The 23,635-nt window shown below is 38.3% G+C and overlaps 1 protein-coding gene across 2 annotated transcripts in view; it reads right to left on the reverse strand.

Moving 5' to 3' along the window:
• The window catches only part of Ncald (neurocalcin delta), a 403,438-nt gene that overhangs the window by 181,968 nt on the left and 197,835 nt on the right, over window positions 1–23,635 (reverse strand). Inside the window, exon 3 of one of the 2 annotated variants that reach the window (XM_048801935.1) lies at window positions 821–907. The exons of the other annotated variant lie outside the window; for it this stretch is intronic. The gene's annotated coding sequence lies outside the window, so the exon portion shown is untranslated. The remainder of the gene's footprint in view (window positions 1–820; window positions 908–23,635) is intronic. 2 annotated transcript variants of the gene reach the window in all.

Consider the following 23,635-nt stretch of genomic DNA (forward strand, 5'->3'; position numbering starts at 1 on the left):
GGAGGATGGGAAAGGCAGCGGAGCACAACAGACACTAGTATGGCAATATGTAAATCAATGGATGTGTAACTGATGTGATTCCGCAATCTGTGTATGGGGTGAAGGTGGGAGTTCATAACCCACTTGAATCAAAGTGTGGAATATGATATATCAAGAAATTTGTAATGTTTTGAACAACCCACAATAAAAAATAAAAATAAAAAAAAAAGCCAATTTCCTAAGTATTCAATGAGATGGCTTTGGAGACTGAGAGCAACAAATTAGGAAAGTTATAATGTTCCTATCTTAACAGGAAATTCACTATTGCTATTGCTGCTGCCCTAATTATACTGTAATAGATTTTCAAAAGACTCTTCTCTGAATTAGACAACATCCCATCTCCTCGCTGCACAGAATTCTCTTCCATTTCCCAAATCGAACGAGTAGATTTGGAAAGTAAGGGGAAGCACACGCTACCCTTTTTTTTCCAGAAAGCAACAAGCCAGATTTTTATTTCATTATCATATCTCTTGCTTTGTTTATTTTAGAAAATCTCTTTGATACTTAAATAACATTCTCATTTAATCAGTTGCCATAGAAGAGACTAGGAATATTGCTAAACATTAGAAGGGGCGTAGAGCTTTCTTTGGAATACAAATTCCCCAAGAGGTAAAAATGAAAACAGATACTCCATGACAGATATAAGCCAGTATTTCTATTTGCTTATGTTCTATACAAGCATGAACACACAACCTAGCCAGGATATAACATCTTTGTGTTTTCAATCATAATTGATACAATCTAAAACTCAGGCATTTCAAGAGGTTAAAAAGCAACTCACAGTGAGCAGTCACACAGTGCCTCAGACCTCAGAGCCTTCCACTGGTCCACGACAGATTTTATCACCAGCAGGTCAACGGACCTACAACTGAGATTACTCATGGTTAGTGAATGCCTTGCTAGAACATCTGACAACTCAGGAAAAAAATTAAGTAAGGCTGCTACCCCTTTTTTCTTCTGTAGTTGCCTCTGCAAACAACAAACAAGAAACACACCTACAAGAACACTGCCTTATCTTAACCCTGTTAGTATTTGGCTCAAAGGACACAGAGATGAATCTTATAACACAGGAGTAATAAGCAGAGTCCTCAACAGGACAGGAATCAGGACCCAGCATTTTACAGTCTTAAATGCTCTGGACAGATACTATGCAGACCATTAATTATTGGGAGAAATAAGCACTTTTTTTTGTTACATTCAGGTCTTACAGCCTTAATTCAGGAAAAAAAATATATATATATATATACACACATACATATATTCACATATACATAATGTACATATATAATGTGTTAATATGTTCTCTAAAATATATAATTTATTTAAAATAATAAATAATAGACCAGAATACTACAATATCCTGGAAAATATATAGAAACTCTCATCTAGAGATCTTTTGGTTACAAGTACCAGTAAACACAATTCAAATTCACTTATATAAATAACAAAATGAGGATATATTCTGGCTCATTGAGATAGAATAAATAAGCAAATAATAAATAAATAACAAAAATAGGGTTAGTTTGGGAAACTGGAAATTGTTGTATCATTTGATCTTCTATAGTTCTCACCGCACACGTGTTCTCTGTGGACTGAGTTCATCCTCAGGCTACTCCCCTCTTCGTACAAAAAATGGCTGCAGCACTTCAAGATTATATAGACATAGTTATGGATATAAATCTAGATACATATAGATATATCATCCAAGAGGATTTCAGATTCATGGCAGTCCCAATAAAAGTTCTGAGATCACTCAAGTAGCCCATCACTGAGTCAATCACTATTCTTTGGGGTCTAGTATGCTAAACTTCTTAAATTATTCCAGGGTTATCCTTGGAGGTGAAGGTAGAGTTAATATAAACAGAAATCACATGGAAAAACATTCAAGGATCTTTGAAGAAGGGAAAAGGCGGGAAAGATCAGTAAATATCCACCACAACAATGCTCCACAATATTCTGAAGACTGATATTTGAGCATGTGTATCCACAAAGATGCTAATTCTTGGTTATCACAAGATGTCTGAAAGAGAATAAATCAAGGTTCAAAAGATACTCATTACCCAAGGGACTCAGTAGATCTTACCATTATCATTGATTTATACTCTGCGAAAATAGTTCAGAACATTTCCACTCTGATTATGAAATGTATTTAATAGTGTATAAAGTACTCTTGCATTTGATCTTCCATTTTGTTAACCAAACAACCCTTCCAGAGGTGGACAGGCATCCCTGGTGGAAGCTTAGACAGTGGGACAGATACTGCCAGTTGCCTCTCCAATGTTCAGTCTACCCTTTTTCCTTTCAGAACCTTAATTTTGTTCAGAGATGGAATTTTCCATGCTAAAACTGCAGCTAAAAATGATGGGCAGGTGAAACAGTTTTGACTCTAGAGATGCAGATAGACAATACTAGGTCGAACTCCTGGGAATGTTCTTTCAAAGGGACTTGGCATTCACTGTTTGGTCTTCACTCCTCCTTTTCTTCATGCCTGAAATACTGATACAATTCTGGAAGAAGAGCTCTATCTTGTAGCCATGAAGTAACAAGCACAAAAACAAAATCCACAGGCTATAAAACCTAAACTAAAAGGAGACACTACACAGGGCCAGCCTTACCTGTTCTGGGTATGTTATTTGAGGAAAAAAAAAACTCATTTTGATTAAGCCACTGTAGAAGGATTCTTGTTATAGCCCACTGAACATAATCCTAACTGATACAGAAAGGTTTCTCAACCAGATAATGCCAGATCAAGGCTTAAACCCAGGTCACTTGACTCCTCGTCTAAACTGCATTGCTCTCCAAATGCAGAACCTATTTTCTGAATACTTTACATACTGGCATTTTGAATTTATACTTAAAAAAATCCAGAAAATAACTTGTTTAAATGATCTAAGCCAAGTTCAAATGCTAAGAGGGGATATTACTTAGGGGGCAGGGTTGTTTTTTCCTTTCTCACATGTGACACTCCAACATTTGAAAAATTGATGATGCAAGAATATCTTGGCTGCAGCAAAGGAGACCTGTCATCTCATCATCTATTCAAGGCTACTTAAGGGGGAATTAACCATCTTGTCAAACCTTGCTGCAGATGACCTTTCTTCCTTGATTTTCTCATTCACTCAACTGTTAAAAGATAGCAGAGCTCTCATAGAGGTTGGAATAACTTACCAACCCAAGGAGAAACCATACCCAAAGATCAATTCCAGAAGGATTTAAGGATTTAGTTGTGAAAAACATAGAGCTTAAGCTTTGAGAGGGAAATACAAGAGAAAAATCTTCTGACCTCAAAATGGGAAAGGAGTTCTTAAGGCACAAAGGTACTAACTATATAAAGAAGTCAAAAAGACAAGCCAATATCCAAGATGAGTTTGCAACATGTAAAATGAGCAAAAGACCAACATGCCGATTATATAAAGAAATGCTACAAATAAGTCATTAAAAAACAACACAATAGAAAAATAAGCCAGAGATCAGACAGGCATGTCACAGAGGAGGGAAAACAAGAATGGTTAATGGACAGATGAAAATGCAAATTAAACTTACGGTGGGTGGCATATGAATTGATTTAACCACTAGGAACAAACTAGCCTTATCTTATGAAGTTTCATGCTCACACACCCTCCACCTGAGCAAACCCCTACCTGCATTCTCTAGTGCTAAAATTTGAGTGACGGTGTCCCCTACAAGCTTCAAGTTGAAAGTTAACACCCCATGCAACAGTATTGAGGAGTTAATACTGGAAGGATTGTCATGAGGGCTTTGTCTGCATGAGTGGGATTAACACACTGAAGAAAAGGGTTTCAAATTCAAGAGAGCACCTTCTTGCCCTTTTGCCATGTGAGTATACAGCATTTATTCTTCCAGAGGCTAAAGCAACTAGGCTCCATCTTGGAAGTGGAGACTGATTGATCCCCATAGATTATGTACTTGCAAGCACCTTGATCTTGCACTTTGTAGTCTCCCAAACTATGAGAAATTTATGTTATTTATAAATTACGCAGTCTCAGGTATTTTGTTATAGCAGCACAAAAAGACTGAAACATCTAGAGAAACACATATTTTTTTTTTAAAGAGAGAGTGAGAGAGAGAATTTTTTTTTAATATTTATTTTTTAGTTCTCAGCGGACACAACATCTTTGTTTGTATGTGGTGCTGAGGATCGAACCTGGGCCGCACGCATGCCAGGCGAGCGCGCTACCACTTGAGCCACATCCCCAGCCCAACACTTACATATTTGTACCAGGAGACAAGAAGAAGATTAGAGCAAAAACACAAATGTCCATCAACAGAGAACAAAGAAATAAATATAATCACATTCATACAATGGAATACTAGATAAGAGGGAAAATCAAATCACAGCTACATGCAACAGCTCAGGTGAACCATAGAAATATAATGAATGGAAGAAAGAATCAGTTGACTATATACAAGTGATAACTTTCTTTTAAATAAAATCCAAGGATAGCAAAATAAACCAATATTTTGTATAGGCAGACATATTTTACAGTTCTATTATTCTATTATCACATGCATAGATTCATGTAACCACCACAACAACCAAGATACAGAAGTGTTCCATCACTGTGCTGAATGAACTCCATCTCCCTACCACTTTATAGTCACAGCCACCCTCTGGGTGCCAATTTCTTATCCCTGATAACCACTAATATATTCTCCATCTTTATAATGTTGCCATTTTATAAAATTGCAAATAAAATAAAATCATTATCCAGCATGTGGCTTTTGGATAAATTTTTAAAATTTGGCTTACAATTTTTGGTGTTTTTTTTTTTTTGGTACAAGGGCACTCAATCACTGAGCCCTATTCCCAGCCCTATTTTGTATTTTATTTAGAGACAGAGACTCACTGAGTTGTTTAGCACCTCACCATTGCTGAGGCTGGCTTTGAACTCCTGCTTTGAACTCCTGATCATCTTGCCTCAGACTCCTGAGCTGCTGAGATTATAAGGCATGTACCACCATGCCCAGCTGACTTACAGTTTTTTAAATCCATCCAAGTTGTTACATGTATGGGGTAGTTCATTACTTTTCATTGCTGAGACGTATTCCATGGAATGAAAAGTATCACATAAATATTTTTTAATTTTTAAATTTGTTTTAATTAGTTATACATGACAGTAGAATACATTTATACACTTTAATATATCATATATAGATGAGATATAATTTCATTTTTCTGAGTGTACATGTTGCAGAATCATATTGTTCATGTAGTCACATATATACATTATAGATCATGTTTAAGAAGTCTTCAGCAGTTCATAGGTCCTCAAGATTTTTTCCTATGCTTTCTTCTAAAAGTTTTACAATTTTGTTTTATATTTAAATATATGAGATATATATATTTTGACTTTTGTTTTTGTTTGTCTTAAATTATGGATATCCAACTGCTCCAGCACCATTTGTTGCTCTTTCCTCCATTAAATTACTTATACATACTTGTCAATAAAGCAGTTAGCTATAGTATTTAAAAATTATTTCCAGATTCTTTATTCTATTCCTTTGATCATTGTCTCTATTCCCCTGATAATTCCATAAATATAGTTTTGATTATTGTAGCTAGATAAATCTTGAAATGAGGCTTAGTGACTCCTCCCACTTCTTTTTTAAAATTGTTTCAGAACTTCTGGTTTCTTTTCCTCTTCACATAAATATTAGAATAATCTTGATCTATATATATCCAGAACTCTTGCAGGTATTTTTAATAAAAACTGCATTAAACCTAAATCTGAATATCAATTTGGGGAGACTTTACATCTTTACCAAGTTGTCTTCTGATCCATGAACATTGTATGTTTCTCCATTTACTTAAATGTTCTTTGATTTCTTTTGTTGGCATTTTGTAATTTTCATCACACCAATCCAATACATGTTTTGGTAGATATGCACATAAGCATTTCATATGTGATGACAACTGATATTGTATATTTAATATCAATGTTCATGTGTGCATTACTAGAATTTAGAAACACAGTTGAATTTTGTATGTTTATCTTGCATTCTAACAATCTAGCTGAACTCACTTATTAGTTCTAGGTGTTTTTTAATAGGTTCCATCATATTTTCTTAGTAGACCATCAAAGGAGCAGTTTTATTAACTTCCTTTCTGATCAGTATAACTTTTATTTCCTCTCTTAACTTGCACTGTGTGAAACTTACATATATGTTAACTAGGAGTAGTAAGAGAGGACCTTATGCATTGTTCTGATCTTATGTAGAAAGGATTCAGTTCTTTATTATTAAGTACAATATTCACTGAAGGCATTTTGTAGATATTATTTATCAATTTAAGGATACAGTTTCCCTTCATTACTATTTTTCTGATTTTTTTACCATGAATAGTTGAATTCTGTCAAATAATTTTTGTGCATCAATTAGAATCATTGTGATTTTTTTTCTTTTAGATTTATATAGTGGATTACATTGATTTATCTTTTCAAATATTGAACCAGCTTTTCATCCCTGGAATAAATCCTATTTGGTTGTAGTGTATAATTATTTTGAGATATTTCTGGATGCTATTTGCTAAAACTTTATCAAGGATTTTTGCATCTATATTCATGAGAGTCATTAGTCTCTAATTTTCTTCTGATATATACTTTTTTCTAGTTTTGGAATCACAGTATTCTTAGCTTCATAGAATGAATTAGGAAAATGTTTCCTTATCTTCTCTTTTATGTAAGAGGTTGTAGAAATTGGTATTAATTTTTCCTTAAATGTTTAGTAGAATTTTCCAATTAAATCATCGGAGCCTGGAATTTTCTGTCTTGGAAGTTTCCAAATTACTAATTCATTTCCCTCAGACATTAGGCTATTAAATTATTTATTTTATATTGTGTAAGTTGTAGTTTGTGCTCTCTTGGAAATTAGTCTATTTCATATAAGTTATCAGACTTATATGTATAAAGTTGTATTCTCTTATTATTCTTTTAGTGTCTGCAGGTCTGTAATATCCCCTTTTGGATTCTAGTTATTTGTAATTTATATCTTTTTTCTTTGTTAGAAGTTTGTCAATTTTATTGACCTTTTCAAAAAAAACCCAGCTTTTTGTTTCTTTATTTTCTCTATTGTTTTTATCTTTTAAATTTAATTGATTTCTGCTCTTGCCTTTACTATGTCTTTCCTTGTACTTCTTTTGTATTTATTTTGCTCTTATTTTCTAGTTTCTTGAAAAACTAGTTTCTTATAATGGGAGCTTAGATTATTGATTTGAGACTTCTCTTTTCTAATATAAGTATTACACTCATGCTGTAGATTTCTCTCTCCTAACTGCTTTAACCAAATGTCACAAATTTTTATATTTTGTATTTTTTACTTCAATGTATTTTTTTTTTCTTTGAGACTTCCTCTTTGGTCCACAAATTAATTATTTAGTAGAGCTTTTTCCTTGCGGGGGGGAGGGGAGTACTGGGGATTGAACACAAGCCTGCTCTACCACTAAGCTACATCCCTATACTTATTTATTTTTTTATCTTAAGTCATGGTCTCACCAAATTGCCTAAGCTGGTCTTGAACTTGCCATTCTCCCACCTCAGCCACCCAAGTGACTGATATTACAGGTATGCATACCCACCAATAGTCAATAATTGTTGATGATAATTTAGTGTCAACTGTTGGCAATTTTCTGTTACAGAATTCTAGTTTGATTCCATCATGATCTGAGAACATATTCTGTATGATTTCAATGATCTTAAATTTGTTGAGATTTTTTTCTATAGTTTATCACAATATTTTTTGGATGACTGCTTAAAAGTAATGTCCAGTCTGTTGTTGGGTGGCATCTATAAATGTAAATTAGGTCTCTTCATTGACAATGTTGTTGAGTTCTCTAGGCTTTGTTGTTTTCTATTGTTATATTCGAGGGGGGGGGGGTTCTTATAGACAATATACATATTTTTTTCTTAAATCCATTGTTTTATCTTTGTCTTTTCATTTATATATTGGGACCAATGTCTTCTGCCAAACTTGGAAAAATCTCTAGTACATTTTTAGCCTGGTACTCTTTCTCCTTTCCTCCCAGGAGGTTAATGATAAATGTTAGATAATTTTTATATTTCCATACATCCCCAAGGCTGTTTTCCTTTTCTCTAAAACTTTTACAAATTTTCAGCCTATTTTTTTCTGTTTTTCTGACTGGGTAATTTCTATGATCCTATTTACAGTTCACTGATTCTTTCCTCTGCTTACTTTGCTATTAGCCTATTCATTGAATTTTTCTTTTCATTTCATTTATTATATTTTTATAGAAACTAAAAATGATAATAAAGTTTAAAAGAATGCAAACATGAAACCAATACTTTTTTTTTAAAGATGCAAAAAAAAAAAAAAAAAAACAATTCTTTTCTTCTCCCCAAGAAACAAATACATCGATGGGCAGGGAAGACATCCAGTGACCGTGCAGTCTGACAAGACTCATGATTGACAAGGTCCTGCTTCTATGCAACAGCTCTCTGTTAAAACATATCCTGGGGGGTTTCTCTATGGAAGGATGTCACTGCTCTGAGCATGGCTGGTTCCAGGTGACAGGACAGGGAGTTGAGGCAGGAACGAGCAGGGTTTCAGCAGGAAGCCGCAGCATGCCACAGTGCTCCTCTGGTTCTTCAAAGTCAACTCTACCCCATCTTTCTCAAGCTCTTCAGTTCTTTCAAAATCCTAACTATTTGCATGGATTTTTATATATTCTTCTCTCTCCCCTGACATCTGCTTCTCCTTGATTTCTACTCGTTTACCTGGCCTCTGGCCCGTTTCTGCTTTCATGATGACATCTGTACATGACATTTTTTCCCTGACTCAACTCTTTGACCAGGGCCACCTAGACATTAACACCACCTAGACATTCTAATGGATTCACTCTCCCCTGTGCTTGTGTTGCTCTCCAAAGCTGATGGAATAGAGATCCTTCCTTCTCCTTTGCTTCAGGGACGGAGTGGGGGAGACTGATTTGAAGGTTCCTGTCTCCTCTCTCTAGGACATGTTTCTACGAGGTCACCAGCTGTTTCTTATGTGTGCTCCTTCCAGCCTCAGCCCAGCACACAGAGGCAGGAAGAGAAATGGGTGGGAGGACAAATTAACACTGAAAAGCTTGATAAATACTAACAGCAAATACTAAAAATAACTAGACAGCAGTATTCTACTTTTAGGAATTTCATTTGTGCCTTTGTGTTGGAGAGAGGGGGAGGGAGAGAGAAGGCTGTGGAGAAGGAGCTGGAAATGTTAATGATCTCTGGAGGTGGAGGCACTGAAGAGCTTCCCCAGGCAGACAGCAACACCCCACCCCCTCCTTGAAATAACTCTTTCTCTTTCTCAGCTCTCCCAAGCTTCCACAGCTCTGCAAATGGCTCCCTCCCTCCCCGTGCTGCAGAGGACATCCCTGCTCTTGCCGGAAGACAGGGAAGCGGTTATGAGATGGCGGGCTGAGTTTCTCAACCTCATCGTCTGCCATTTGCAGAATAGCCTGCCGCCTCTCCACCTCAGCTTCCAGAAAACAGAAGGATGGTTGAGACCAACATGTGTCACATGTGAATCTGTGAGCCCCTGGCATGCAGAGTGTGACATGGCAGAGCCATTAATCCCACATGACACAATCTGCACAGAGGAGGACAAAAACCCCAGACTAGAAATTCCACATGTCTCCCCAAAATGCCTACTACCAGGCATCCCGCTGTCCCATTTCAGGATGTAGATAAACAACTTTGATCCTTCTATAGCCAGAATCTCCTGGTTTCATAAAACAGAGGAGAAAATCTGTTCAGTTCTGTTTCTGTTATTTTCCCCTCTCTAGTGGGCAATCTCACAGGCTATGAAGCAATATGGATTGCTAGAGCTGAAGGAAAACACAAGATGAGAGAAACACATTGTTCCCACTTGGATGAATTATAAGCACTTTTAAGCTCTTCATCATATCTGTCCTGCACAATCAGCAAAGAGGTGGTATTTTGAGCCTGAGTCTTTCCCTTCTGCTCCCCCAATTCTTTTTCCATAACATACATTCTCAAAAGCACAGGCTCATCACAAATAGAAATAAAGAATCTTCCTTCTCTTTCCTACTCTCAAAATCACCCTCTCTTTGTCCATGTCTTCCAGCTTCCTTCATGGCTGATGAACAGGGAGCATCCTCCAAGTAAAGGTTAATTCCTCCATCTATGTCCTGAAGGTCTCCTCCAATGTCATTCACACCTCATTCCACCTCTTCCCCATCATTTCTCTTTTATCTTGAGACCATCTCTCTGGGCTTCTTCTCAAAGCCAGAAATCAGCCCAGCCTGACTAATCCTGCAAACCTGCCTTCTATTTTTTTTTTTGCTGGTTGCATTTACATCATGCTTCCTATTGAAGGATCTACAGGATGGTTCCATCTTTCTACCTTTATTAACTTTTTAACTCCTGCAACCAGCTCTCCATCTGCTTTCTGTAAGGTGCCTACTGATTTTCTAGTTGCCAAATGCAACTTTCCTACTTCATTCCCCTGAAACTCATTCTGTCCTTTGATTCTATGCCACTACAACATCCTGATCTTCCTGGGAACTGCCTGTCCATTCCCAGACTCTTCCACTCTCTCCTCTTTCTTTTATCACATAAATGAAGGCAATCACCGCAGTCTAGGGCTGCAAGATTTAGCAAATAAAAATGTGGAATTTTCAGTTACATTTGAATTTCAGGTCAACAATAAATATAGTTCTTTTTATAAATATGTCTAAAATTTTGCATGGGACATATTTTGCATCCTTCCACTAAGACATTATTCTTTATTGATCTGAAATTGAATTTTTCTGAGCTTCCCACTTTTATCTCACAACTTACCATAGTTGTTTATTCAGAATTCATCTGTTTTTAACTTCTTCCCTTGATGTTTCATATGCCTATGGCTTCGATGGTTACTTTTTCTCTCATAATTCCTAAATCTTCATCTCTAGCGTCAATCTCTGTCTTTCCCCCCTTCTCTCCTCTCCTCCCCTTACTCCTCTTTCTCCTCCTCCTTCTTCCTTTCTTTCCCTCCACCTATCTCTCTCTCTGATTCATTTTTATGTTTTCCCAAGTGTTTTATACCACTTCTTATTCTTTATATATAAAACTGAAATTATTATTCTTGATCCCCCCCCAACCCGGCTTCCTCTACCTGAATTTTATTTTTATTAATACCCTCTCTAGCCTCCAAACCTTAATTCATTCAGCCATTTCAAATCCAGGAACCCTCTGTCTTCGAATGGCTGAATATTTGTTGGTTTCACCCTAAACCGTGGTCTCAGATCTGTCTTTTCTTCCATTTTCATGGCTACCTCTGACATGAAGCCTTTATCATTTCTGTATGACTGCAAATCCTACCAGGCTACTGAAATTGCCTTTAACTAGTCCCTCCAAAGATTACCAATTGACACCTCAGTTAAAGCATAGTGAGGTTATGCCACTTCCTTGATCAAAGAAATTCCCTGCTAGATAACGGTTATAGTCCAAGCTCCCAAGCCAGCAATCACAGCCTCCCATGAGCTCACCTCCTCTCATCTCCCTGTGGCCTCCTCTATGCACCCCAAACTCAATGAACATCAGAATATGATTCCAGGCCTTCCTATCTCCATTTTGCTCATGCTCAGACTGAGATGTAGTTTGAAGTTTGAAGATGACTCAAGCAGTTTCTGCATAAATAGATGCTCACTAAATGTTTGTCATTTGTTTGTCATTAGTGAAGTCAGTCAGTTAAAAAGTTAACATTAACAGAATGAAGTGATTAAATGCATGAATCATTTATGGATGATGCAAATGAATGCAATTTTCCCCAAACCCCGTGTTTGCTTACTACTAGTTATGAACAATGTCAGTTTCACGTAAGTATCTCATGTCGGCTGGACTTCAACAGGACTCCCAGCAATGCAGAGAAACCCCAGCCACCCAATGCTGCTTCTCCAATCCCTTCCCCATATCCCAACATCTTACAGATAGAAGGTTATAACAATATGTAAAAGCCCCTGTATTCTCTGTACATAAATCTCTAAACAACTGGGACTTTTCTATTGATACCAAATATGCATTCTTACCTAAGAACTTCTGAGTGCTTTAAAAATCTAAATTGGAGGTCCACCACCCTTTATTGTAATGGATCAGATAGTAAATGCTCTCAGCTTTGCGGACCATATGTTCTCTGTTGTAATGACTCAGTTCTGCCATTATAGCACAAAAACATCCACGGATGACACAAAAACAAACCAGGAGGCCTGTGTGCCAATAAAACTTGACCTAAAACAGGCAGCCAGGATGGGGGCTACTGAGTGTGACCCCCAATCTAAATCAAGCTCCTGATGAAGTTTTACTTTGTTTCATTCCAAAGTATACTTTTCATTGTAGTCACATAACTGGAAAGAACATCAAAATTTCAGTTGGTATAGTCTTTTCTTTTCACTAGATTATGATTAAACTAAATTCAGGACCACAGAGTTGGTCAGGGAAAAGAAGGAGTGGGGGCTTGAGGACCTAAGACCTCTCTGGAACTTTCTGCCCAGCATAGTACAGGGCAACATCAGGGTGAAGTCAGACAAGTGAGCATCATACTTGCCGTGCAATAAAATTTAGGAAGGCTCAAAAGAAACCATAGCAAATCATGCAAATATTCTTAAAGTCAAATATAATGAAAAATACACAGGAAGAATGTAACATCAAAATTTTAATTAAAAACAGGATCAGTATTGCTGATCCCCCACCCCACACCCGGCGCCACTGGATTTCAACAAGGCCCTAAGTAGCACTGTAATTAACCCCATGTTGGAGAATGGTGTCCATCTATTTAATGTTGCCTTTGGATTAGATCATCCTTCTTGGCTATGTTAATGCCACTTTCAGTTATTTAGATCTACCACACACACAGGTAGTGAAGTATGCAGAAACTCTTGTGCCATACTCTAGAGAGTCACTTCTTAAAGTGCATGTTAAAGAGAGAAGAGAAGTAACATTGCATTGCATAGCAACATTGCATTACATGCCAAGTGACAAGCAGCTCTATGCTCAGGGACTTTATACCCATCTTCTCATTTACAGACATTTCTGACTGGGGATAGTTAGACTTACAATTTTTCTACTTTACAGAAGTGTGAAAGCAATCTGCATTCAGCAGCGACCATAATTTGAATTTTGAATCTGGATCTTTTCCTGGGCTAGCCGTTCTCTCTCCCTGATGGATGGCAACCAGGAGCTGCAGCTCCCAGTCAGCCATGGTCACGAGAGGAAATAGCCCACACTCTGCAGTGCTCCATGTTGCTAAATCACATTCAGTAGGTAAGGGGTATTTAAAGAATTTCCAACTTGTGATATTTTCATCCTATGAGGTGTTTCCTGGGACATCACCCATCATAAGCCCAGAAGTATCTCTAACACTCACTGTACCCTGTGGGGTCTGAGTGCATCCTTTTTTATGGACAAGGAAGCAGGTACAGACAAACTGTGGTTATAGGAAACTTTAAAAGCTGGCTGAAGATTTTTACTATATTATATTCTGTAAAGACTCTATGCCTTTGGGGCAGGGCTAAGGCACCTTTTTGCCTTCCTACCTTACACTTGCATAGCACCTCTTATCTATAAGGAGATTTCAACTGCCTCATCTCGTTAGAGCATTACAATAATCCTGGCAGGAGAAAGTCTCGTGTTCTTTGAGATGTGCTAGCACGGACTCATCAATTCCACTATGTAGATGAGGACATAGGTGTTGAGAAAGGTGAAGTCACCTAACTCATGCTCACCTGCTAATAAGTGACAAAACTGGAATTAAAAAACCCAGGTCTTCTGAGGCCTGGTGAGTTGTGCTTTTTTTTATATTCCTTCCACCCTCGTGGAGACACATCCAGCATAGGCATCTGACCTAATATATGTTCATTTAGTATTAAATGAGATAGCTTTACCCCTGAAGGGACAACATCGAACTAGATATTCTGATGGGAAGAAAGGGGCACACGGGGAAAGGAAGCTGAAGTACCAAGCCTGAGATAGGCCAATCAAGATCTGAGCTAGGCCAACGGGCACCAGAAGCAGAGAAGGATGGGTGGAAGGGGAAGGAGCAAGAAGGCTTCCTGAGATGATGCAGCTGGGAACAGGCTCAGAAAGGCCAGGGAAACTGGACCTTTTTTACCACTTCACCTGGGGCCATGCCACTTGCTTCCAAGAGCCACCAAAATTATAATTAAAGCCAAGATTCAAAGCAATTTCTACTCAAATCCCTTGTCTTTTCTGCAGTCCATACTTCAAAAGATCAAATCTATAATTTCCAGCTTCCGTTTCCCCTTTGCTCAGGGGGCCATCATGTTTGAGTGCCCAGGCAGAGCATCACCTGATCACCAGACCCAGGATCATTCAGATGGGCGAGAAAGACCAGATCAAGATGAAGATGGGATGCAGAGGGGGAGCGGCGGGAAGCAATAGCTCATCATCTCTAATCCAGTTCTGGACAGAAAATGGCAAGCTTCACTTGGAAAAGAAATCACCTTTCACACTACCTTCCCGCACGAGGCCCCAGCCCTCGTGAGGAGCGTACCTGATATCATATCTCTAATAATGAGATGCACAATAGCACTTTCAAGCATTTAAAATACTTGAATGTGCAAAGTTTCACAGTTGGTCACAAGTTCATAATAGCTCACTGGGGAGATGCCATGCCAGGCTGGGATTCCACAGGACAGCATGGCTCCCCCATTCTTCAAAACAGAGCAGCTCAAAAAAAACTCCTTTGGCAATTTTAGCGACACAATAATAGAAAACACCCCAGGCAGAGCGTGAGAGACCAATCTTGTAAACAGCAGGATGGCAAGGTGTAAACAAGAATGGAAGGAAAACAGCCAGCCTTTTAAAAACATTGCTTTTGACAAGGGAATGGGAATAAATTCAGCCCCAAATATCATGGAACAAAAGCTCAGAGAAGTGTTAAATCACACACCAGGTGGCTGCAGGAATTTGCAATGATCCATTACAATCTGCCAACTTGTCTTTTGGCATCAAGCTTGATTTTATAGATTCCTCTTCCAGTTTTATATGCTTGGGGCTTGGGGGGATTGTTTCGTTGTTTGTTTCTCCTTTCATGCACCACAACCATCATTTTCAAGGTTGTTGCAACTTTCCTAGGTCCTATATTTCTTCCGCTGCTAACCTCCCAGTGTTGTTTTGGAGGGCCACAGACCACATTGCCATCTCCCCTTTAACTGAATCATGTTCTTGTAAATAGAGAAAATGTGTGTACAACATACTTGTGCAGAGTTCTAGTAAATACTTCATATGATCACTTGTGTTGTTAGATTTGGTGCAATACCACTCCAGCATCTTCTATCTTTTCAAACCCTCTACCTACCAATAATTAAGCACTGAGCTCCGTCTCAACAGGGGTCTGGGGATAATAGGATAGTCCAGACAGACTCTGGCTGTGAGGACCACGAGTCAGTGGAGAAGAGAGACTCAGAAACACAAATAGTTACCATAAGGGAGAAAATCACCTTTACCTGTCAGTCGTAGAGTGACAGCATATATGTGTTTGTTAAACAAAATTTATGGAAGGCCATTATTTAGCTCCTGCACTAAGCCCCGACCAACCAGACAAGATCAGAATGGAGACACACGTGGTAAGTGGCATGGAATCACACTGAACTCTGAAATGGGCCAGTTAAAAGAGAGAGAGAGAGAGAGAGAGAGAGAGAGAGAGAGAGAGATTCACAGCAACTAATCTAAAGGGGATCATTTTACTGAGTCTTAAGCCTGCATGATAAGGACATTCCCTCACTCTATAAGGACAGTAGCTTTAAAAAAACTGAGTGACCTTTTGTTTATTATTTCTGCCTTCTTATGCTTTTTCTTCCCCTCTTTGCCTATAAAGCCAACCCCTTTTACTCAGCATACTGGAAACCCATTCTGTATTATGGAATGAGATATGGGCTGATTCTAGAATCTTGAATAAAAGTCAGTTAGACCTTTAAGCTCAATTTGCTATAATTTTGTCTTTGGCAGATTTCACACATACTTTTTACTACTCCCCCAGCAGGCTGTTTCCAAGAACGGATCAGGGAATGAGGGAGGCTCCTGTGACCAAGCACAGGTATGGGCCAGCACTCAGTGCATCTTCCTATGAGGCCAAGAGCTGCTACTCTGAGAAGTTCTCACCCATCTCCATCATTGCCTTGTTCAACAGACCTGTTCTCAGACTTCCAAAGTGCCTTGCTTAGACTTAAATTAGCTGATGGCACCATGTCATCCACACCTACTGTGTATGGAGCACACCAGAAATTCATGGATCTTTACAACATCCTCAGAATAGGTTTTGTTGCCCTATTGAAGAAAATGAACCTCCACAAAATTTTCAGGAAGTTGCCCAAGGACATACGATTGGTGAGTAGAAAAGCTGAGATTGGAATCCAGGATCACGGGATGAGAAAGGCTCTTAGTCATCCTTCATCACATATACAGTCTCATTTTCCTGCTAGCACATTTGCTCCATAAGGACAGAGATCAACGTGCTCATTTTTTAAGGAGCTCCCAAGCCTGGCTGCCCTAGCAGCAAGGAAAGTAGGCATCTACCCAAGAGATGCCATTCCTGGGAGACCAAATGGGTTCAAGTATCCCCATTATTCACCAAGCCAGCAATTTCACAATTGGAGGCACATTTCTTTGGCCTTAAAGTCTTTCTAGTCCTCAAGTTCTTTTAGAACCTGGTTGGTCTAGGAGGGTTATGTTCAGCTAAAACCTCAGTGAAGGAAAGACCCAGAATAAGAAGTAAGAAAGACACCTAGGGAGGAGCCTGGGATCTCCAAGATGGGCAAAGGGAACTTGAAAGGAAGGTGGGGATGTTCTGAAGACAAATGTGGATGTTTTGCTTGGTTGAGCCCAACTCTCTGTCCATGAACACAGGGAAAGTATATATTTTACTCAAGTTGAAAAAACACATGTTTTAGCCAGGTATGGTGGCGCATTCCTGTGATTCCAGCAGTTTGGGAGGCTGAGGCAGGAGGATCACGAGTACAAAGCCAGCCTCAGTAACTTAGCACAGCCCTGAGAAACTCAGTGAAACACTGTCCCTAAATAAAATATTTCAAAAGGGCTGGGGATGTGGCTCAGTGGTTAAGCACCCCTGGGTTCAATCCCTGGTACAAAAACAAAAACAAAACACTGTTTTGATCAGGTTCCAAGGAGGAACAGAGAATAAAGACAGAGGAACAGAGGATAATGGCAGGTGAACATTAAGTGCTACAGACTTAGTATCATGAAGATGTAAAAGACAAGAAGGCAGAAGCCTTTCCTCAAAGAGCTTATAGTGCCTGGACAGAAAAAGAACCAATAGTAAATAATTCAAGACAGGGAACGCACAGGAATAGAACACAGGTGTAATATAAAACTCAGGGTAAGGAGAAGTTAGAGGGGGAAGAGGTAGTATCAGCATCACTGGGGACACAGAGCCCCCAGAAAGATAAAGAGAAATTACAAGTGCCCAGTGCTGGTCTTGGGCCAAGACCTGCCTAAATTGTCACAGCCAGTTACTACTTGGATGCTCTCAAACAAGGAACTCCACCTGGATTTAATCACCATGATACAAAATGACATCAGGATGGTCTAGAAACAAAATCTGAAGACAGATGCAATAGAGCGACTGTTTATAAAAAAAAACATTACTCCAAAATAGACCCAGATCTTTGAATAGAAAAAAATCGAATGGTTGCTTTACTCAGAAAATAACCCAATCCAGAATTTCTGTAATAAGTGAAAGTGCCAGATTTATAAATGAAGGTTCATGGCAAAAAAAAAAAAATCTGACAAAATATTAAAAAGCCTACACCCTGGGGAAGCTTGATGAAAACCATGGGGTAGAAGTCTAATGAGCTATAGGCTGAAAACCTTGAGAAGACCTTCCATGGGATTTGGCTCTGATAAAGAATCACCTCATTCTGTGACCTGCCATTCTAAGACAAATGCACTTCTTCTGGGCTTTCACTTAGGGCTCTTTTCTCGTGCAAGAAAGGTTACTTCTATTTACCTTATTTTGTACTTTTTTTTAAAAAAGACCCTTTTATTTAATTTTTACAAAGAAAACAACCCCAAGGAGGCAAGGAAGGAAGGAAGCAAGGAAGGCTTGACCTTTCTGTGCTGAATGAGCTATTTCACCCAGAGCTACAGGTGATTGTGTTCTCACTGTCCTGAATAACAACCCTTTGTACTCCTTGGCATGAGAGGAACCAATAGCCACCGCCAATGGCTCCTTGTGATTAAGTAGAAAAGGAAAAAATACAGGTAGGAAGAGGCTGGAAAGGAAAGAAGGGAGAGAAGAAACCACAAGAAACCTTTCCTTCTGCAAGTTTCTTAATTGAGTTATTGCAATATATTTTTTTGTCTTCATTTCCACTTGGCAGCTAATGGGCTGTGTTTCCACGAGTTACAGGCTTCCTTCAAGGTGGCTGCATATCAGACATAAGTAGCGAAGGTCTCTGGTTCAGTCCACTAATGGGTTTGTAGTGACCTCTGTGGCCACTCACAGACACAGCCATCACATGACAAGCCCTCTGTCAGACACAGCTAGCAAAGGTGGCTTGTGCTTTACTGGGAGCAGGTTCTGAAGTCTAAATACACATTAGGATTTCTGAGACTATTTGGTTTGATAAGGAGTGACCAGAATTATTTTTAAAATGAGATCCCAAAAATCTGGCTGTTGATTATAATTCTGTAACTAAAGGGCAATACAAGTATTTCTGAATTTAATATTTTATAAGAACTCCAAACATATCAAAAGAAATAGTGAAAATGAATATTTAATACATTTAAAGCATACAAATTTATAAGTATCATGTAAAATGTAAAAAAATATAACCTGAATGGAATCCTTCTACTAATAGTTATTAACAGGCAGAATTACAAAAGAGAAGCATTAAAAAAAAATCCTTATCTGACCACTTATGGTTGTTCAAACTCTTCATCCTTTCTCTCTGCCTGTGCTCTGGTCTCAGCATCCTATAACTCTGCAGCTGATTAACCATTTCTTAGTCTCTCTCTCTCTCTCTCTCTCTCGCTCTCTCTCTCGCTCTCTCTCTCTCTCACACACACACACACATACACACACACAATGATGTGTATATGTCATTGTGTGAAGTGTAATTTGTATGTTACAGATATTAGAAATTAAGACTGGAATAAAACCACTTGTGTTTGTCTGGCGTATGACTTGTGAGTATTTGGTAAAGTGCCACAGCTGAAAGTAGTGTGGCCTGTGAAAGTATTATTATTAAATAAATTTTGAAACTGTGGAAAGACACAAATGAGTTGGTCTATGTTGATGGCATGGCTTGCTCATGACAAAAGGTGTGGTCAACAAATTAAACAGAGAAATTAGCATCAGTAACAAATTGCTGTCTGTCAATATTATCAACGCACTCTTGCAATTTTAGCTCTTTCAGAGTCACACTATACCATTGGTTTATAATGAGTTTGTCATCAAATAAAACCTAGATTCTACCCCCCCCAAAAAAAAAACTAGTCTTAAAAAATTAATATTCATACAGTGGAAAATGAAATCATGTTATTTGAACTTTTTGACAGTGCACTTTTAAGGTGCATAAACATTGTTCCCATGGAGTTAAGAGCATATTTATGTGCAAATTTCTTCACAAAAAAGTACTAGTCAGAAAAATGCTGGTATGTTTATGAGCTATCTCCAAATATTCTCCTCTGATTCTGTCTTCATAGAACCTTAATTCTTGTTTGATAACATTGAGGGGTACTGTTAGCAACTTTGTGGGGGCAGCGGATGGAACCTATTTATCTACCTCCAGCTATCGTCTACATGAAACCAAGAGGCTTTTCCTGTTCATCTTCATCTTCATTGGTTTGCTCATCTGTGATGGAAATCCCAGTGCCCAAGCACAGCTAGCCAACACCTTCATCACACCTTTGTGGGAAGCAGAGGATGGAGACTTCTGGCCTGTCTAAACCCTGGGATAACAGAGGGATGTTGTTTTAAGGCGCTGTGGGTGTGGTAATTTGTTATGCGGCAGTAGACAAGGAAAGCAATGTGCTTTGTCAGTTGCTTTGTTCCTCCTCCTGAGGATTACAGAAGTGTAGCAGAGTGCTTCATAAATGTGCACTCCATTATACACTTCAAAACTTCATGCAGAATGTACTCTTCTATTTGTGAATCTTGAAACACAAATGAATTTGATTCAATATTTTTCAAAATATCCAAAGAATTCTTTGAGTACTTAAAAATTAGGAAGCACACTCCAAACTAGCTTTTTGTGTTTCGTTTTGGAGAAGAGTTGTACTTCATTAAAAATAAATAAATAAATGTTTTATTTTTGAGCCTTTATAGACTTATAGAATTATTGTAAAGCTAATTCAGAGAGTTCCTGTGTAACCCGCACCCAGTTTCCCAATAGTAACACATTAGTATGGTACACTTATCATAATTAGTGAGCCAAGATTGATATTATTAACTCACTGCCATACTTTATTCAGACCTCCTTAGTTTTAGTCTTATTTAGTCCCAGAAGCCCATACACCCACATTACACATAGTTATTGTTGGGAGTAGCCCGGCCTCCAAAGACTAACTCCCCCATCCCCCAAGAAGAGCAGTCCAATGGTGAGCCCTGCTGGCTCACATGATCCTTACCCACCAATCAGACTAGCACTGCTGGCTCACATGATCCTTACCCACCAATCAAAAGGCACCCCATGCCAACTGTCAGACCACCACAGCTTTATAAATATGCAGAGCTGCCTCAATAAACGGGCATTTTCTCCTATGGCAAGCCATGATGGTTCTTTCAGTTATCCTATCTGCTTAGGCTTCTCCTGATTGTGAGAAGACTGACTTAGCAAGTCTGATTGACAAGGCTTCAAGTAAGGGGGTGTGGCCTATCAGGTCCCCTGGCTAATGGACACCAGTCTAGACAACCTAATTGGTCTCCCTAATACAATTTCAGAACTGTCAAAAGGGTCAAGTTCCTCTGGAGAGATCAGTTAAAAAAAAAAAAATCCCAACTCAGAATTGAATTATTAAACATCGGTGTCACTTTTATTATGAATAAAAACCCAAGAACTGTACAATTGTTTGGAGAGCAGCCTTTATCAGCCACCAAAATTGCCAGCATCTTGATCTTGGACTTCCCAGTCTCCAGAACTGGGAGAAATGAATTTCTTTTCTTGATATGTTACCCAGTTTGGGGTATTTTGTTATAGCAGCATCAACAGACTAAGACATCCACACTGTGGCTTGCTAATTTAAATTATGACTTCTGGGAGGCAAGGGGATAAGGAAGAAAAAGCACAGGAATGAAAGTCAGGAAGTCTGGGGTCTGACCCCACCTTGGCATCTGTTAGCAGGGAATGACCTTGGAACAGTCACTCAGCATCACTGTCTATCCACAGAAAGGAAGGTATAATCACTCCAAATGAAATTTCTTTGGTTCATTGAGGTAAACCACTCCCAGAATAGAACCTGATATCTGGTAGGTATTGAATAAATATTTGTTGACTAAATGAATGGATGAGCAAATCAACACCAGTTTTAACATCAATCAATTTCAAGTTGTCTTAACTTCTCCTTTAAAGTCTCTATTGAAAAGTTTATGATTTATGAACAGACAAATAAATGCAGCTGATCAAATTTGCTTTTCCTGTAGCCTCAGGTGAATCCTTGTAATAGGGATTATGCTTAAAATACTTTATACACTTTGATTTGCATACACAAATTTCAAGTTTTATGCACTCTTGAAAATATGAAAGTCAGAACATTTGGCTAAAAAAACAGCTTTGCAAAGTTTTAAATATCATATGAAAATATTGTCTAGTTACTAACACCACTTAACTACTCTTTCTAACCTCCTGTCATTTAGCCAACTGTCCATTCATCTCATGGTGAATGGAATAGTTTCTAGTCTGTCATTATTGCTTTCTAACTTTCACCCAAACCATGGCATTTTCATCAAGCGGTATATTTTGACAAGTGCTTATAACTAGAGTCAATAGTTCTTTACATTTAGTCTTCATTTTACTTAATAAGTTCAGCAATTTGTACTTCACAATCCAATCCTAACTTTCCTCATGAAGTAAAAAAAGACTTAATATTTGTTCATCTGGAAAAAAAAATGTACCATGCTCCAAAACACAATTAAACTGGAAACAGATGATATTCATCCTCTCAGAAGCATTTAGCATCAGCTAAATATACTCACAACACAGCTGACCATTATAAACACAGCTACCATTGGAATCAGAGCTGAGCCAAGGGCAGCCCCTTCACTGGTCTGTGGTGGGAAGCCATGCATCCTGCTATGGTGGAGGCCACATCTGAACATCAGACAATCAACATGCTTAATTTGCACAATAAAATATTTTAAAGTGTTCCATTGTCTTGTTTTCTACTTTAGACTGAGTCCTTCAAAGATTACTCTAGTTCTCTTCACTTCAGTAAACATGGACATTAAATATGAAAGTTGAAGATTTAATAGGATTCTAGCTTCCCTTTTAAAATCATTGCTGGGATGGGGAATATAGCTCAGTAGTATAGCACATCCTTAGCATATGCAAGGTCCTGTGTTCAATTCTCAGCACCAAACAAAACAAAACAACTTGCTGTTGCCACTGCTACTCGTGGCACAACCACTCCTGATGTTGCTTCACATGCTGAGACTGATTCTGATGTCATCAATTCTATGACTTAAGTTATGAGAGGTGGATTTTTTTTTCATTTAAATCTCAGAGATAGTCTTATATTCAGAAAGCACATACAACAAAATTTTTTAAAAAAATAAGAATGTAAAGAAACCAACCTGATTCTAAGGAAGAGAGATTCATTAAAAATGAATGTCTCATTTAGTACCAGTCAATCAAAAATGTTACGGAGTACCTATGAGGGCAGAGCCCACAGACACCTTTCCTGTCTGTCCAGGCCAACTGCAAGTTTCCACTTGGGAAAATGGCCAGTTAGCTCACCTGCAGAAAAGAACAATCCCCCACTAACCATACTATAAGAATATTGTTATACCTATTATTCCATTATTTACCTATTCATTCAACAAACATTTATTCAGCATCCATCATGAAACAGGTGCAAGGGCACCTTAACATTCTCACTCCAAGAGAAAGGAAGCCAGATAGTCATCATGGCAGACAAATAAACAAAGTAATCAAAATGGGATCAGTTGAAATATAGAGAGATGTGAATAACCAAGCTGGGCAATATTCTTCCCTGCATTATTTTTTATTAGTCTTTGATTATTAGCACCATTGCCATTTGATGGCATATATTTTTTTTTTCCTGTGGGTCCCTTCACATTAGAAAGTAAGTCCTTGAGGGCATAAGATTTCTTTGGTTCATTGAAGTAAACCAGTCCCCAGAATATAACCTGATATCTGGTAGGTGTTGAATAAATATTTGTTGACGAAATGAATGGATGAGCAAATCAACATTGTAGAAGTCATTGGAAAGAAGGAACAATTATCTGGAAAGGCAGGAGAATACGCTGCTGGGTTGTGATAGAGGCAATTAGATTTTGACATGGAAGAAATTTTAAAACCAGGCAAAGAAATCTTCCGGGTAGGTCCCAGGAATATTTAGCAATGGGCCTGTGTGGTACA

Source organism: Marmota marmota, unplaced genomic scaffold (assembly GCF_001458135.2).
Source record: "Marmota marmota marmota unplaced genomic scaffold, marMar, whole genome shotgun sequence".
Classification (NCBI taxonomy): Eukaryota; Metazoa; Chordata; class Mammalia; order Rodentia; family Sciuridae; genus Marmota; species Marmota marmota.